Source organism: Triturus cristatus, chromosome 6 (genome assembly GCF_964204655.1).
Source record: "Triturus cristatus chromosome 6, aTriCri1.1, whole genome shotgun sequence".
Classification (NCBI taxonomy): domain Eukaryota; kingdom Metazoa; phylum Chordata; class Amphibia; order Caudata; family Salamandridae; genus Triturus; species Triturus cristatus.
Window position 1 is genome coordinate 638,172,352 of NC_140589.1, and position 18,444 is coordinate 638,190,795.

Genomic DNA, 18,444 nt, shown 5'->3' on the forward strand with positions numbered 1-18,444 from the left:
ATAGTACGCTCATTCATCTTTATTTTAAGGGTTAAAGATAGATACACTGGAGCAGAAACTATCAGCCTAGAAAACAGTGCTGATTATCTCAGCATATCTGTTAAGTAACTTGCGGCAGGGTGTACATTAGAAAATACACATCTTCACTATGTGATAAAAAGAGAAATGTAGTATAAAGCATACACAGGTAATAAATCAAAACGCCTTTAGTGCTATAAAAGTTACTCAGATCTCCGAAATCCATTATCAGTTCAGCCTTTGTGGCCGCTCTGGTATTCTTCCTTCTTAGGTAGAGCAGTGTACTGTGCTAATGCTCTGGTATTGCTCTTTTAAGTCAGTACATCAGGAAGAAGTCGCCTTAAGCAGGAATTAAGTGAATCATTCGATCATGTGTCCCCCTTTGCAACTGATGGTCACTTTAACTCGACCACCCAAATCTGACAAGAGTGCTTGATATGTAGGAATGAGAAACCTTCAGCACCAAGATGCCACCCAACAGGGCACAGACACACAAAGCAGAACATCAACCGAGAAGGATAATCCACCATTGACTTGGAGATCCATCAAAATGCTGAAAGTGATGATGCTGGACACATGGAAACTGATCATACCAGGACACAGGATGAGAGGGTATTTGACATGGCCCTCCAAATTCTTTTCAGGGCTAGGCATATGCCAATAGGGGTAGTTAACTAATGGGCCAAACAAACTTAAAGCCATGACTAAAAGCAGAGAGTCCAGCATGAAGGAATAGTTCATCAGTAAATAGAAAAATCATGTGACCAATGCACGTGATGATCAGAATTTTGGAAGAGGGAGCCGTGGTTGAAGAAAATTAGTCTATTAATATATGGATAGAGAGCAAAATGGAAAGCAGAGGTTCCTGGAGATTCACATGCAATATGATATCCCTGGGGAAACATCATTGAGAATCATGTTGAGCTCGTATAATGAACATGATTTGGACCTCAGGATGGGAAGGTAGAAGAAGTTAAGAGAGAAGCACCTTTTCAAAATACAAAATTACTATTTTCTAAACCTTTCTTGAACAGCTTGGGAAATGTTTAACTTTCTCTACAATATTCCAGGACTAGAGGCAGAATAGTAAATATGTCTCTTGAACTGTTGTGTGGAAAGTTTAACTATGCCCAGATATTCTAGGAATCGTGTTACACACGAAAATTTGTCTTTCCAGTGTCTGCAAAACTCTGTTGCCGTGAGAGCGCAGTTCAAGGCAAGAAACTTAAACCTGCAGAAAACACAATGTTGAGATTGTCAGGGGAGTGAAGGCAGGTGTCCATATTTTCAAATATGTGACAGTAGCATTCCTACAAGGTTTTCTCATCACAGCACCCACAAACTTATCACTCTCCCAAAAAAGTTCTAAGCAAACAGTTGAATGTTGCACATTCATTTTGTTTAACATCCTGCTACCCTTCCACACTTGCAATACAAGCTTCAATTAATTCCACCTCTTAAGCTTGCTTCTTCCCATTACCTTCTTTGACCAAATGGACCTATTCTACATCTTTTTTGCATCTAAATCTACTCTCCGTCAAGCAGCAATCCCACTTAAACTTGAAAGCCTTACTCAGGCACCATGTTTTCTTCAAAGCTATTAACCTTTATCAACACACACCTCCAATTTCACTGCACTTTATGACCTACACCAAAAACCACTTGCCAGCCCATATGCATCCACTCGAACAATTAATTGTTCCATCAGTTCTCTACTTAGGGTTGGATCTTGGTAGCATTTGCTGTTCGATATAGCGCAAGGGTCTGAATGCAAATAAATTGTGAATGAATTAAATGGTAATATTTTGTTGTGCATCTTAAGGTGATACATTGTGCCAATTCATAAAGGACTCAATTGGCTGAAATGCCATGTTGAACTAAGATCACATAACAACTAATTTAATTATTGTGTGACAAAGAGAAATATAAAAGAAAGCTAGCACTTGGAAAATTGGGTATTCAGTATGACAACAAAACAGTTCATCCGAGGATCCCCAAGATTGCTAGTTCACTTTTGTGGAGGCAGGCTAAACTAAGTATGTTTCACTACAGCCATAAGATCCCTCATCAGATTATTCAAATGACAACTCAATTAATCAAACACTGAATATTAGGAAGTCTGTTATTTTGCATGCTGTGATATACAGCTCAGAATCAATTAAATGTATTTGTATTCCATGTTGCTCAAATACTTTACTGAGTTTCTTGGACCTTTCTTTAAGGGAAGTCTTGCCTGACTGAATTTTAAATTGTTGATCTTCTTTATATGCCATAGCTTTATGTCAAAGTTGATTTTATTGCTTTCAATTAGGCATACGGTGTGAAAAAACAAACACTCAGTAGACTTCATTCTTTAGGGCCATTAGCTATTTCATGGATACAGTTTTCACCAATGTAGAAGCGATCAAGTGTCAGGTAAAGAACATATTGCCCATTGTTATCAGATACATCTCAGAATATGGAAAAAAACAAGAACAGACAAAAGTAAGAAAAAGAGGAAAGAAAAACCCAAATCCACCCACCCCCTCCTTCCAAAACCCTCTCTTCAATTAAACATAAGGCACATGGAGTACATTACAGCTGGTGGGACTTCAATGTCTTGCAAGAGAGAGTCATGTGGGGGATTCAGGGAAGAGTGTTCGTTATTTGACAATGCTCTTTTCCCCAACAGCACAACATTTCTAAAATTGAAATAGGTGTAAAGCTCTTGTTGTAATGGGCCAGGTGCATAAAGGCAGGCCTTTGGAAAGGTAGCTCAGCAGGGAGCCCCAAACATATTCAAAGTTTTTCTAAGAGTCCGCAAAAATATCAGCCATCTGTTCCATCGTAATCACCCTCCATAGTCTTGTGTGCCACAGCATCAATGAGGGGGCTTCCGTGCGCTTCCACGCAGTAGCCATTGCCCATTTTGCCTGCCCTTCAGACATAGCCATATCAATGATTTGTCGCCAGAGGTCTTATATTTAAAGGAATCACTTCTCAGCCCCTGGAGACAAAGCCTGGATCATCCAGAACCGGGTATCCCAAGATTTCCCCAAAGCTTGGCGATTATTTCTGTCGAGAAGGGACAAATGGTATGGCAATCCCACCTAATATGTTTAAAGTCGCCTAGAAACCCACACCCTCTCCAGCAGAGGTCAGTTGTTGTCTGGGGGAATATGCATTTGAGTTTGGTGGGGTGTAGGTACCAGTCAAATAGGAGTTTATAATGACCTTCCCTCAAATTCATCGAGTTATTGCATCTGAGTATGTCTTTTCATAGTCTAGACCAGTTAACCTCTGAAATGGGGCCTCCTAGCATGTGTTCACAGTGTTCCATATGGCCTGGTCTAGGGGTAAGCAGCGTTTCCATTAGTAGTGTATAGAGAAAAGAGATGGTCCCTTTTGTCCCACTACCCCTCCGGACAAATTGTTCAATAGGCTTGAGTTCCCTTGTGGCAGACTCTCGCAGTTCTGGTTGGAGTACTCAATGTTTTAGCTGGGTATAGTGAAAGTGTTCCGTGGGGGGAGCTGAAAATACCTTTGGCAATTTTCAAAGGTTTGAATATCCCAATTATGGAACAGGTCTGAAACATAAAGGCAACCTCCCGTCCTCCACGCTTCTTAGGGTCCCAAATGCAATGCCGGTGGGAACGCTGGGTTAAAATGGATTGGAGTAAAGGGCAAGAGGAAAGTAGCCCATGTCCAGATCTATTTACTTCATCCCACACTCTAAGGGTAGTCCATGTGGGGGTGCTCAAATATGCATGGGGGTCGATCTGCTTTGGGTTTCCACAGTAGGTCCCAGATATATTTGCCCACCACGGCTCTGTATGCCATAGCTTTATACTTACATTCTCACTCTCTCGAACTAGAACACTTCATGGATTCTGACTGACACCTTTTCTCACCCGATTCTTTGAATAGGGATTCTCTTCTTCTTTACTAACCAATTTTTATTATCGATTTCTGATCATATTTTGATTATTAAGATTAATACAAATAAAAAGTAAGACTTTGAATATAGATGGGGTACTAAACTTTGACTAATAAAACCTTTAAACTCATACATAACTCTCAGTATTGACTGAACTTAGAACAGAAATTGTGATTTTAATGTATGTTTTGGATTGCTCCAGATCTTCTCTAAAACAACGGCAAAGATCCATTTGCCTTGTGAGAGTAAACAGCAGGGAGCAGCCCGTGTGATGGTAAACTGAGTTTTTATTTAAATTGATTCCTGCTCCAGCATACTGCTTAATATAGTACAGGTACCAATAACACCGAAGAGAGCCTGATTAGACATTTTGCTCCAACTAAAAATCTGTGTTTTCAGCTTTAACTTGAAAGACTTCCTCACAGCTACTGCATAATAAGACAACCAATTTTGAAGATTAAGCTATCAGAAAGAACTACAACTCAATTAACTGGTAAGGCTCAATTAACTGGTAAGGTATATAAATGACTTGTTTCTTCTGGAGACAGTTCCTCAGTCCCTCCATACAGCACCGTAAATCTGCACAACAAGGCTTTCTAAAAATTGTGTCTACAATAGGAAAGCTCATTTAATTCTTCAAGGCTTGACATAGCACTCAGTGGAGGCTCCTCCGCCAAGGCGGAGGAGTGTCACCTCACTTATATCTGAGCAGTGCAAAAAGAAAAAGAAAATGATAATAACAAGACATTATTATAATTTTAATTTTCTGTGCAGGACTGGAGCCAGGTCAGGGTGGGGCTGAGCAAAGTGAGGAGTTGTTTGCCCTCCCTAAGTGTGCATGAATGTTAGGCCGGCCCTTTTAGGCCTGCCAAACATTCATGTACACTTAGCATGTTCTCCACTTGGCTGTGTTGCATTACCCGATGGAGAACAAGCCCAGGCTCCCAGGCACTGCCTGAGCGGCCACACAATCACAGGGCTGCTCATGCAGCGGTGTGATTTTCTGGGAGAGTCTGCTTCTGGTGCTGCCAGTGAAAACGAAGAGGACGGAGGAGAGGCGTGCAGCAGCTGCAGTGAGGGAAGGGATTTTCTTTCTTTATTTTAACCACCCCTCCGCCCCACCACTCCCATTCCAAGGCAGCCCCCATTGATAGCACTGGAGTAAACATGGTGGTTGATATCCTGAATTTTACATAAAAGAAGGCCAAAGCATTAAACCCTTCGTTATCACTTCTACACACTCATTCCATAATTGGAGTCAATGTAGAGTGTGGGACTTGATCACAATGTCAATAAAATGTGGAGAGGATGTGGTCTCACGGCTAAACTGCTGACCTTGGAGCTGGGAAACCAAGGTTCGAGCCTTGGAAACTCCACATCATGTGATTCTGGGCAAATCACTTAATCTCCCCATGCCTACTTAAAAAATGAATGTGTCCTTGTGTAACGTAACTGGTGCTCATGTAAAGAGTTCCAATACCTTTGGGTCGAGTTCGCGTTATATAAATCTGCAAAAAAAATTAAAAGCAACACATCCCTTTGAGCAGCGAAGACTTTGAAGCTAACCATAGTTTACTTTCCCACAAAGTACCTTTAATCTGCTCACAATATCCCCAGTCGGGTACCTTACTAAACCCAGCTGAACATCATGTCAAGTGGGATCCTGGCAGCAATCATACTATTAAGTCCAAAGCTAGATAAACTGGCTATCCCACTGCATTCACTAGCCACACCTCCTTCCTTGTGCTATACCTTGTCCTAGGGAGGAGGCCTCAATTCCCCCGACCAACAAAACGCACCAGTCCTCAACGCAATCTCTTATCCTGGAAGGGAGAATCAGTCATTCTCTTTCAAAAGTCCTTCAGAAAAACTCACATGTTAACAAGGCAGCAGCAGCCTCAGCTAAAGCATGCATTATCGGTCTCAGGCACCAACCTGTCACTGGGAGATCTACTAGAATGGGATCCACCCACAACAAATTAGAATATTCGTTGCACACATACCAGGATTCATGCTCACAAACACTTCAGAAGGAATGCATCGATTTATGTAGGTAAACATTGTTCTTTCCCAAATGTGCCCGAGGGTGTATGTCGCCGTGTACAAGTTTGACAGTTCTGTATTTATATTATGGATTTTCGGTACCTTTTATAATTCTCATATGCCCACGTGGGTGTTGTTAGTGGTACATAAACACCGACTGTAAAATGTACCAGAGGGGGTATAGTACATATAGGGAAGAGGAGCTTTGTAAAAGGAACAAATCTTCGCACCTGTTTCACAATACTTCAGACAAGATTATTTTCCGATTTTATTTAGAGAGATCTCGACCCAAAGGTATCGGAGCGCCTTACATGAGCACCAGTTACATTACAGATCAATGTTTTTTGTTTTTTTCCAGCCACGGGGATATTAAGAGATTTGACCAGAATCAAAGGGTGTTGTTGAGGAGACGCCGAGAATCCACCCTGGTTCCCCAGTTTCAAAAATCGACAGCCCGGGCCGTTATGCCACATCCTCTCGAAATATTACCTACTTATAATGCGATCGTGAAACGCCTTGCATGCGTTGTTCTTTTTCATACAGTTGAATATATGGATAGCGCTAGAGTGTTTACGACCGGACATTACTGTGTGTTATTGCTCTGAGTGGTTCATAACCTGCCAGGGAATTTGTAGAACGAAGTTTCTGGCGACGAGCGAATTACTTCACACATATTGGTTCAATCAGCATTTGCTCAAAGCACAAAGTTCAAATGTAGAGGCTCTAAAAAGTAAACACACGCTCCAACATACGTGCGCATGACCTTGCTGACTGTTTTACTTTCCACTCTGCTAAGACATCTCATGGAGTGGGCACGAGGTTCGTTCTGATTGCCAGTCCCTAAACCGCGGTGACAGCAGTCGCGCGCCACACCCATTATTCATTTTGCCCTTTCGCACAACCAAAACAAAATCACATGTTTAGAATGCTCACTATTACTTTACACTCAAACAGTTCCATGAACTTTTGTGCAAAACAATAAAGTACCTGCGAAGAAACTAGGCAGCGAGTGACGCTCCTCCTCCGGTCCGGATCCTCCCGAGTTTGACAGAAGACGCGAAATTCAGTTTTCGAGGCATGAGAACCAGAAGCAAACGGGAGTGAGGACAACTTCTCATATTACTCACTGCCCCCCAGAGGCACGCTCCGCTCTCACACACATATCTGAGCCTTTTAAGGCAGTCGCCCTGTATTACAGCCGAAACGAACGCTTGAAACACCATCATTTAAAATGATCATGTATGTGTAACAATGATTTATCTGCAGGTCTGAAAACTATTGTACTACTGATCAAGAAAGGTTTTAAAACGGCCCCGTTTATTGGACTGTGTGCTGTGAACTAAACTCAATACATTTTCACTGTGCAAATTTATTTAAACAAGCATTTGCAAAGCAATCGGTCTCGCCCTTGGGACCTTATAAGTATTTAGCCATGCTGCACATTATACTAGGCACTGCAACATCTACTGTTTTTATGGCATTCTTCCCAAAGTTGGGGGTTGCTTAAAGCAACATATTTAAGGGGAGAATGAAGAATGTAAAAGGCATTATTTTCTTTTACCTGTTCAAAACGTCAAGGGTCACCGGTGATAGAATGTATCAGATAGGGCAAGCTGAGAGTGTGCGTGAGAGAGCTTTATCCAGAGTGTGTGTCTGTGAGGGTGAAACTGTGTGTGAGAGAAGGGAGGGGTGTCTGAAAGCATGTGCAAGAGAAATGTGTGTTTGAGTATAATTTGGGTGCCTGTGTGTGAGAGAAAATGTGTGCATGAGAATGTGTTTGATAAACAACGTAAGAAGCAGTTCATATATAGATCTGTTTGGGAAACTGGTGTCTGAGGAAGAGAAAGTGTGTGTGAGTGTGTGTGTGAGTGTGTGTGTGTGTGTGTGTGTGTGTGTGTGTGTGTGTGTGAGAGAGAGGGAGGGCGCGAGAGTGGTGATATTTATAGTAGTGCAGCAAAAAACTAGGCAAAAGCAGGAGGGAGCAATGCAGCATCACGGGAGAGCTGGGCAATCTGAAACTTGACAGCTAGCGCAGAATCTGCAACCTTCAGAGATTGGGAATTATGAGATGAGTGTTCACGCTTTATAAATAAATAAGTGTACAACTCCTTGCGATCCAGACCGCACTACTGATGGAACCGTAAACACACCAACCTTACCTGGAGCTGGAGGCAGGTCATGACTTAAACTCTCCACAGCTCAATCAATCAATCAATTTATTTTATTTGATTTAGTTCTCTACTGAGAACAACAAATAATTCGATAAAACATTAAAATTACATTCACAATTAGTAATATTTGTAAACACTAATCTTAACACAAGTTTAAAACAGTTTAAAAAAATGTAAACAGGTTATAGCATACAAATTCATTAGGGGTGATTTGAGAATGGAAATCAAACTCTGTACATTCGTGGAGTTACACTTTGTTTGAATTGGTTTTAAAAATCGCTTTCTGGCGACAACTACTGTGGAATTGGGACAAACAAACAAAATATGCTTCAGATCTTGAACTCCTCCTTTGCAAAGGTCACATAAGCTACTAGAATTATTATCATTTGTCCATTTACAGATTAAAGTTTTAAGAGGGAGAATCCCAAACCGAAGTAAGATCATACAACTCCGGGCACCATGTCTTAAAGTGAAAGTAAGGTATTGTTGCCTTTGTTTGAATACAATTGAATCAGCATAGACCTTGTAACATTGCAATTTTGTACAGTGCTGGAAGTCGAGATCATAAGATATCCTTGGAGTTAAATGTTTTAAAAAGAGTTTCAAATGTGCCGGGGTCCAAGTTCTCAACAGATCAATTGTACATTCGGACAACTTCAGTGCAAACATTAAATTTCGATAAAAGACATATTTTGAGGATCCTTCGTCAAAGATTTCCAGTTTTATTAGAGCTCTTAAAGTACCTTGTTCAGCATGTAAAATGTTATATGCCCATCGAAAAATACTAGTGATTCCTCTAACGTATGTACTAGTTAGAGAAAACTCGAGGCGCAGGGCCTGCACAGGTACAGCTTGAGACATTTTGGTTAATTTCCGAAGAATCTTACTTTCTTTGAGTTGTGGTCTCCACAGCTCAAAGGCACTTCCACACCAAATCTTGAACCCATAGCTTAAATGCTACTTAACCTACATTGGACTGAATTACTGTCTGACGGTAGGATACCAGTGAGAAACTTCACATTCTCTCCTAACTGCGCAGTTCATGACGTAATGACCATCCTAGATAAGCCGTCTGTATAGATATCATCAGCCCAACGTTAAAATTGTCCCAGGCCTGCATGCCAACAATTGACAAAACGTATTGGTTGTGAAATCCAGCATTTCATTTAAGTACTGTGATGTTGGATAACAAAGCAAATACAATAAATAAATCAATGAATGCTGAACTTGCCAAACTTAATTTTTTTATAATCTAATGTGCTTATGTATAGCGTATTAGCTATTTTCTGTTATGAACTTGAGATGTTTTGCATTCATATTTTGCCAATTAATAACCTGTGAGGTAGTGGCCTAACCCATGACACCATGAATGCACATTTGTTATCCATATTAGTCAAACACATACAATATACCCGGAGCACCTGGCCTTGTGGGGCCATTTTTAAATTTTATAAATCCCTTCAATTTAATGATTCCACCCAAATATTTAACTACATTCTTAACATTTCTCACTCTCTGCAGAAGTCTTTGCTACACCTACCCATGTTCTTCACTAGCGTTATCAATCTTGATCAGCAGCTGTTACTGATCCTGCTACTCTAAAATTGATGGCCAATTTCTGCAACCAAAAAACTCTTTAAACACAAACTTCATAAATAGATAACTGATCTCCTGAACAAATAACTAATTTTATCTAGCAGAGTTAACATTCCTAGAGTGCATATTTGTAGATTTTGTTGCACACCTATACTAACAGCAATATCACCATCGCTTCCCTGACTGGTTCCTAATGTACATCCACCAACAAACAAAATTAAATTAAAGAATTTGTACACATTGTCTCATGCACACGTTTAGGGAAAAACAGTTGTTTAACTGCGTCAAAGCATCACTGTACACACGTCCGTCCCCTGTAATTCTTCTCAATCAACACAATTAAAAGTAGTTCTCCACGAAAGCATCACTGTACACACGTCCGTCCCCTGTATTTTTTACCAATCAATACAATTAAAAGTAGTCAATGTAATAAAGTAACCCCTGGACGTCAAAAGCATACTCTGCATAGGAAACATGCACAATACGGCGTAAATAATCAACATTACATTTCACACATAACAAATAGACTTGGCTCAAATCCCAGGACAATAAAGAGCAAAACGTACACAACACTACCACAACCAATATATCACAAGCATCCAGCCTGGCATCAAGTGATGAATTATCAGATTGATTTTGAGGATACAGGTAATGACGAATACATCGTGGGTATTGTAGTTTCAATTTAGTGCTAAATATCCACATGAATCAAAATGTATGCTGTGGCAATACAAATTCCATAAATAAGCAGATATCTAAATCTACTGTAGTATCCAATCCCCAAGTCTGACATTAGATGAACACAACGCATGAAAGGTCACATATATAAATTTAAGCGTGTAGCTCTCAAAATAAGTCCGTAAGTAACCAACCCATCGTTCTGCAATACATTCAAAAGGGTCTGGCAGTTCACAGCACAATAATTTTGTCCACACACTAAATAGAATGATTTTTTTTTTTAAAAGGTCCCATCTCCATCAGTGGTGAGTGCAGAGTTGGGGGGGCAGTCCAGTCTCTAGGGCGGTTGTGCGGAGACCTGGGCGCAGCCCATCCACCCTTACGAGGGGATGGGCAGTCACTCCAAGCAAGCATCGATCTGCCAGTCTAACTACCGTTGCCCTCTCCGCGTCTTACGGTGGAAAGCAGGCTCAAGATGGGTGACACAAGAGCGGAACGCTCCAGATGTGAGACATGGATAGCGCCGTGAATGGACAAGGGCTGGTCAGCGGTAGCGGCACAGGGTGGGGCCCAGGCAGGCTGCTATGGAGCAGAGTCAGGAAAAGGTAGAAGGGGGATAGCGGATAGGAGTTGACATGCTTTCAGCGATTGAATATTGCAGCGAGGAAGAACCCATTCAGAACAAATCCGTTTGTCTACTCACCAGCACCGATCCCTTACACACGGGTCACTGGACTCTTCCGGCTGTCTCGGGCCCCAGCACCAGCTCACTTACATGGACAGGCAGAGGCAGGCAGCATCCCTCTGCTGCTGACATCACTAGAGCCCGCCCACTGCCAGAAGGCGGTGACGTGCAGCAGCTAAATACTTTAACAGGCTCTGTCTGTTCTGCAACCGCAAACAGCCAATGGAGAAATGTCAAGAGTTCCTTCAGCCAATCTTAAACCACTGTAGAGCCACAAGGGCTGACGGCCAATCAAAAAATAAGCATATGCGATACAATAGGACTCACATTTACGTGAGACCTATTACATTGGAAGGGGGAGTGCGGGCAGGCGCGAGAAGCCACGAGCATGACCGGGAGTGCCTGGAGAGGGGCGGGTGCCGCCAAGAATTCACAGACTGCGGTAGAGAGCGAGGGGAAGAAAGTAGTCTGTGCAGTAAAGGGACTAATAGCCATGGAAGGACACAAATGACGACATGGCCGCCATGGGGAGGGACTAAGAAGCTGAAAACCAATCAGAATGCAGCATTTAGGATGTAAGCAAATCCAAAAGATGGGCGGAGAGTGGACGGAGCTTAAACGAAGCTATAGTATATGCTGCATGTCTCAACGAGATAGCAAGCGTTGACTAGGCGAGACCTAAAAATGTCCCCACCATCAGAATGAATAAAGTGGACCCCAACGCACATTTATAATATCGAATTTACCAGACCCACCTATTATGTTCTACAAGAAGTTACTTTAAACAAACAAAAACTTTGAAATTCACCAGTTATAGTTATCTCAAGTCACTATAACTCATGCCATGCACAATGTTGGAATGATGTTATTGATCTGATATTGGAGGTAATTAGCAGTGCATGGTGAGGGTGCTAGTTACAGTTACTTTAGGGCTTGAGTTATAGTTACTTGAGATAACTATAACTGATGAATTACAGTGATTTTGTTTGTTTTAAAATGTATGCTTTGACATTTTCACCTAACTGTAACGTCCCTTTAAACTTTGTTTTTTCTCCCGGTATTTCTAAGGGGTTTTTAGAATGTAAAAGAGCATATTATTACAATTCCTAACTGTAACGTCACTATAACCTGTGTTTTGTTCAGTGAATTTCTATGTTTTTTTAACGTGAAGTAAGATGTTATTACCATGTGCAGTGTGGTTTTGGGTGCAGGACCTGGCCTGAGGCCAGGTCTTGTGCCTAACACCCAGGTGGCCCAACCCCCCACTGCAGTGGTGCAACCCCTATTGGGCACCCTACCGCTCGGCACCAAACCCCATGGGCATCTATGGCTGACTATGTGACGTACTAATATAAAACATGGCCATTTTAAGCAAGTAAACATTTTTTTAAATACACAATATCAAAATCCTCTTTACTAAAAGATGTATTTTTAAATCTTGAGTTAAGGAATCCTAAACTCAATTCCTCTATCTTGTCCCAATGAAAAGTTATGCTTGTAAAATGTTACAAACCAACTCCCATGTCAGCCTATGGGACAGATAGCCTTTCAATAGTAAAAACAAACTACACAGTATTTCACTATCAAGACGTGACACACACTAGTACATGTCCTACCTTTCACATACACTGTACCCTGCCAACAGGTACATTGGGCCTAGCTGAGGGGTGTCTTGCATGTAGGAACAGGGAAGGTTAGGGCCTGGCAAGTGGGTGCACTTGCCAGGTCGACATAACAGTTGAAAACTGTGGGCAGACACTGCAGTGGCAGTCTGAGACACCTTTGAAAAGCTACTTGTGTGGGTGGCACAATCAGTGCTGCAGGCTCACTAGTAGCATTTGATTTACAGGCCCTGGGCACACCTGTGCACTGTACTAGGGTACTAAGGACTTAGTAGTAAATCAAATGAGCCAATTATGGAAACACCAATCCATAAACACAATTTACATGAGAGCATATGCACTTTAGCACTGAATAGCAGTGGTAAAGTGCCCAGAGTCCTAAAACCAACAAAACATGGTCAAAAACAGGAGGCCAAAAAGTCTGGGGGTGAACCCACTGAAAAAGCCAAGTCAAACAGGTCTGAACACCAAAACATAAACAATTGACATATTAGCTTTATCAACGGTGTCAGCATAATAACATATATAAAGCAGACCTATTGTCTATTTCAAAAAGTCATAAAGAATTGTATTTAAATGTGTGTTATATAAATTGACACATTGAAATATTTAATAAACATGATTATCATAACATTGTTGTAATAAAGCCAAAGTATTAAAAAATCAACGTGACTGAGTCTTTTTTAATCATTTTTCAGTCCAAAAAATGCAGCCCTAGAAACAAACACAAGAGGGACCTGCACTCCAGCTGAACAGCATACAGCTCCAGTTCATATTGCTTAAAAAAATATGGTAAACTCTCCTGGAGTCATGGATTTAACGACCTAGGAGACTTACTGTGTTTTTTTTTTAATGTTGCTGGGAGTCTGCAGCAATCACTGCAACCCCCATAACTTACAAAAAGCTTGGTGTTGCCCCTACCCTTTCTAGGGGAAGGTCAACGATACAGATATATAACCAAAAAGCACTTGCATGGAATTATGGGGTGCTCCTTGTCTGTAGCAATGAATTATGAATTAGCTTATATATTATTATTTAAAAAAATATACTTTTGGGGCCCGGTGCCCAGACCTTTTTTTTTCATGGTGGGGGCTGCGGGGGAAATCCCAAGGCTCCTGCAATTCAGTCGGATCCTCAGCCACCACCGTGGAAGGAGCTGGCCTTTGTTTTAAAACATAAATTATATGTGAGTGCCCCAATGCCCACCAGGGGCACCCACATGCACTTAACAGTTGGGAGCTGGAGGGGGAGGCCCAGGTCCTCCATGACCCAACCAACTCCCCAGCCACCACCATGGTGGCAGCCAGCTATTATATTTAAAAAAATGTTGTATGTGGTTGCCCCGGTGTCCCCGGGACACCGACATTTAGCTATATGTTGGGGGCCATGAAGGACCCGCAAGGCCCCTGTTACCCCAGAGGACTCCCCAGCTAGCACCCATTGTGGTACTGGCAGGAGTTAGCACTATTCTCCCTTGCTCTCCTCAGGTCGTGAGCAGCTTCTTTTCCTGCTCACAGCCGGAATGGAGCAAACTTGTGTTTCCTTCCGGTAGAGTGTGGGTACGGTACGCCCATACTCCCCGAGGCAGGTATCTGCATTCTCCCAAAGGATGGGGTCCGCAGGACAAGGCTTGGATCGGGCCCAGGTAAGGGGTCCCTAGGGCCGATCTAGGCTCATGGAGGGGAGCCCAACGCCCCCTCTCCAGTAATAATCACTGGCCCTGGAGCAGGGGTCTCTGGGGTCCTAATGTGGCTTGAGGAGAGGGGCTGCAAGCCCCCTTCCCTTAATTTTTTATACGGCTCTAGAAGATGGGGTTCATAGGGCTGCTTGGAGGCTCAGGGGCCACATTACCCCTCCCGCTTAATTTTAATCTCAGCCACTGGGGGTGGGTTGCTCATGCAGTAAAGCATTTGCGCCACCGCTTTAGATCATGGTCCACCTGGAGGGGTGCCTGAATCAAAGGCAGAAGACTATAATTATTTTATTAGAGTTGCAGATCCTCCATAGATCCGTGGTGCCGATAACAAAAAAGATTGCCAGATTTGCTGCAAGGGGGTTTCTACTCAGACCCCATATAAATCTTTATTTGAACTTTTTTCTACAATAAGGGACTGAGTGGCTGAATCCTAAACTAGCTGCAATCACATATTCACATTTGTTGATGTGGTGGCTCCTGTGAGATGTGATATCTCATCATGAGATCTGTCTGCTCTGTGGAGCAACCATGGCATGAAATAGCAATTTTTGTAAAGCTTAATTTCTCTGAAACTATTGAATGGAATTACACCAAAAAACAGACTTTCCACTCTAAGATCTTGCTTTCTGCCAAATTTGGTGAAATTCCATTCAACCATTCTGGCTGTAGCTGTGTCTCATTTACTATTTAAAAATCAATGGGGGAAAATTGTTGGGATCCCTGTCTTTTCCCCTCTTGATCACCCCTACATTTTCCAGGAAGGAGCTAAGGTGGATGATATTTTTTGGGGAAAGTTTCCTGAATATTCATCAAAAGGTGTAAAAGTTATAAGCAAAACAAATGACGCATTTTCTATGGAAATGTTGACCTAAGAATAACTAACCGCCACTGGGATACACATAGTTATAGTTAGGTCAGCATTTCCATAGAAATATGCCTTTATTGTTTAGCTAAGAACTTTGGCACCATTTGACAAATCTTCACGAAACTTTCCAAAAATGTGCTCTTTTGGATTGATCCATCAAGGGGGGCCGAGAAAAAAGGGGGGTCTCATAACGCAAAATCCCCATGCTTTTTCCTTAAACCTTTTAGAGAAGTACTACTGCAAATACTGCCGAACAGAATTTCACCAAATTTGGCAGGAAGCTCGAACTTGGTCCAGAAAACACACGTTATTTGAGGCAAATCGGTTCAGTAGTTTTTGAGAAATTAAGGTGGAAAAATATATGTCTATCTAGGCTGTTGGATTTGAGGGACTCTCGCTAGAGTTCCTCAAATCCAATTTTATAAAATAGAGCATTCTCATTGGCCCAAGGACCTTTTCTTTCCTTGGGCCAATTCACTTTCACAGGAGACACACTCCTGAACGAGCAAGCCCTCTGACTGGCTGCCAGCAACATGAGGAAAATGCCGCTGGCAGCCATTACAGGACTTCTCCTAAAGACAGCTCCAGGGCCAAAATAAAAAGGAAACAACCTTTTTTGTCATAATCTCACAGAACTCCTGCAGGATTGGCGCAAAAAAAAAAAAGAAAAGGGCGGACTGTCATTTTGAATAAATAAATGGGAGAGGGGAACATGAATGGGGGGCACTCTCCCTGAACCCATTTTGGATCCCGGGGACCGCATCCACCAGCGCTGGGTGCCTTAATTAAGGGGATGGTGCGTGGCCCCCTCCTCGTGCCTTAAAAGGCCCTGGGGATGCCATCTCAAGGAGCTGAATTCAACAAAAATAGGAAGGAACTCCCGTCCCTGAGCCTTCAAAGGCCCTGAGGACCATATCTTCTGGGTCCGGCTCAATTATTCTGTCTCAGGAAGCCCACCCCAGGACAGAGTAGTTTCCCTGCCCCGACAATGCCAACAGGGAAATATATGTTTGCACCCACCTGGCAGGAGCATTTTAAAATCCTCTGCCAGGTGGGAGTAAACATGCCATCTCTGCCTGCAGTAGCATGGGCAGCGAAGGCATGTTTGCTCCCAGCCAGAGTAGACATAAGAATGCTGGGAGAAGACATTTTCCTGCCTTCACTCCTGTGAGCAGAGAAACAGAAATTGCTCCCACCCAGAGAAAGTAAGCATAAACCACTGCTCCTTTTGAGGGGCAGCAATTCCAGCTCGCACAGTGTGGGAAACAGGCTGGAGCTGTGAGCACCCTAGGGCTTTCCTCCATGACCTCTAAATAGTGGTTTGTGGGAGCACCAGGTGGGCACTGGGACACCCACCTCTGGTCGTTGGGGCCCAAGAAGTCTCCGGGAAGGTGACTGCCCATCCCCTTCCCATAACAATGCAATTTGGCCCGGGGAGAGGGAGCACATGGCCCCCTACCCCTTTTTTATTGCATTTGGCACAAATGCAATAAAAAAATAGCCCTCGCACATTCCAAGACAGGCACCTGAGGCGCAGACCAGGGTCACTTTTGTCATCGAGAATCATCTAACCACTAATGGTCCAATCGCTATGAACTGCGGATATGTAATATTGATATCCCGTGTCATGTGAATTAGTGTTGCTCCAGACCAACATACAACAAAACAACAACCATCATACGAGAAAACCCCACTCCAAAACCACCCCCCACCTCCATCGGATACACAGAAACTAGGCACCCAGTGAATCCCACTCAACAAGTAATAAACATGAGGAAAAGGGGGGAGGGAAGAGTAGGGGAACATCCTGAGGGGGAAGGCAACGCTCCAGTGGAGCCATCAGTTTGTAGGATATATAATGACAAGAGCTTGTCCGCCTGCCATGCGCCTGCTTATCAACAGTAAGTTTTGGCTGCTTGGAGGAGCAACGGAGGCAATCTTCATCTTCTGAATCTCATGCAACATACACAAGATATAGTAACTGCCCAAGCGTTGCATCGCATCGCTGCCGAAAAGTGATCGAAGTGTATAACAATGCACAGTACATTCGCAGCTCTTAGGAACCAGAGTTGGATTCGCCATCCTGCCAACGCTTGCCTGTATCGCCAGTTGGGGGACTTCAAACCCCAGGATCCCTTGCTCTCCCAGGAGGGAGGCGCGCGCCAGCTTCCATGCGCTTTAAAAAGCACCTGCAACACCCGCAGCGCAGGATGCTGCCAACGCCTGCCTGTATAGCCAGTTGGGGGACTTCAAGCCCCAGGATCCCTTGCTTTCCCAGGAGGGAGGAGCCCTCCAGCTTCCATGCGTTTTAAAACGTGCCTGCAACACCCACAGCGCGGGACGCTGCCAACGCCTGCCTGTATTGCCAGTTGGGGGACTTCAAGCCCCAGGATCCCTTGCTCTCCCAGGACGGAGGCACGCGCCAGTTTCCCCGCGCTTTAAAAAGCGCCAGCAACACCTGCAGCGCGGGACGCGAACGGTTCGAGCCCGGGCAAAGCCCGGGCAAAGGGCGGGCCCGTCCTTGCCCGTCATTGCCAGGAAGAGGCAGGGCAGAGCCACCCCTCTTTCATCTGATTCCTGGATTGGGTTGCTGCCTGTCATCATCTTACTAAGGTAATGTGCGAACTATCTGCATTATATGTGGAGGCCCAAGATCTAAGACGTTACAAACTGTATGGACTGTAATTCCCTACTTGGGTGCACTATCTGTTAACCCACTATTGCAATTTGTAACGTGGTCTTGATATTTGATCGTGTCCTGGGTATCAGTAATTTTGTGGGCAATTGCTAGCGACTAATTATAGTCACTCTACACAGGAGAAAACATGGGCAAAAGAAAAACTAAGGAGGGGGGTGCGTGGCTAACCAGCCAACATGGCGGACGCGAGCTTGTAGTGCTCCGGCCGGCATCCCTGGTAATCCGAGAAAATTCTCCTTCAAGTGCGCCGTTCATGCCCGCAACTTGTAGCGGCAGACAGCTGAAAGGCAGCGGTTACCGGGAGACTCCTTCTTCCATGATCTCCACAGTTGAGGGCGCGATTATGGCCGAGAGCGCAGTCCCAGCCTCCGGGAGGTGAGGCAGTGAGGCGGAGACCCCTGCTGGGTGGCGGTCCCTAGTGCTGCCACGGCCGTTGGTGCTGAAGACGCAACGCCG

General features: G+C 43.5%; 1 protein-coding gene across 1 annotated transcript in view; it reads right to left on the bottom strand.

The window, feature by feature from the left end:
- FHL5 (four and a half LIM domains 5) overlaps positions 1-7,095 on the bottom strand; it is a 231,419-nt gene extending 224,324 nt beyond the window's left edge. Inside the window, exon 1 of the mRNA XM_085611134.1 lies at positions 6,965-7,095. The gene's annotated coding sequence lies outside the window, so the exon portion shown is untranslated. The remainder of the gene's footprint in view (positions 1-6,964) is intronic.
- Between the last annotated feature and the right edge of the window lie 11,349 nt (positions 7,096-18,444).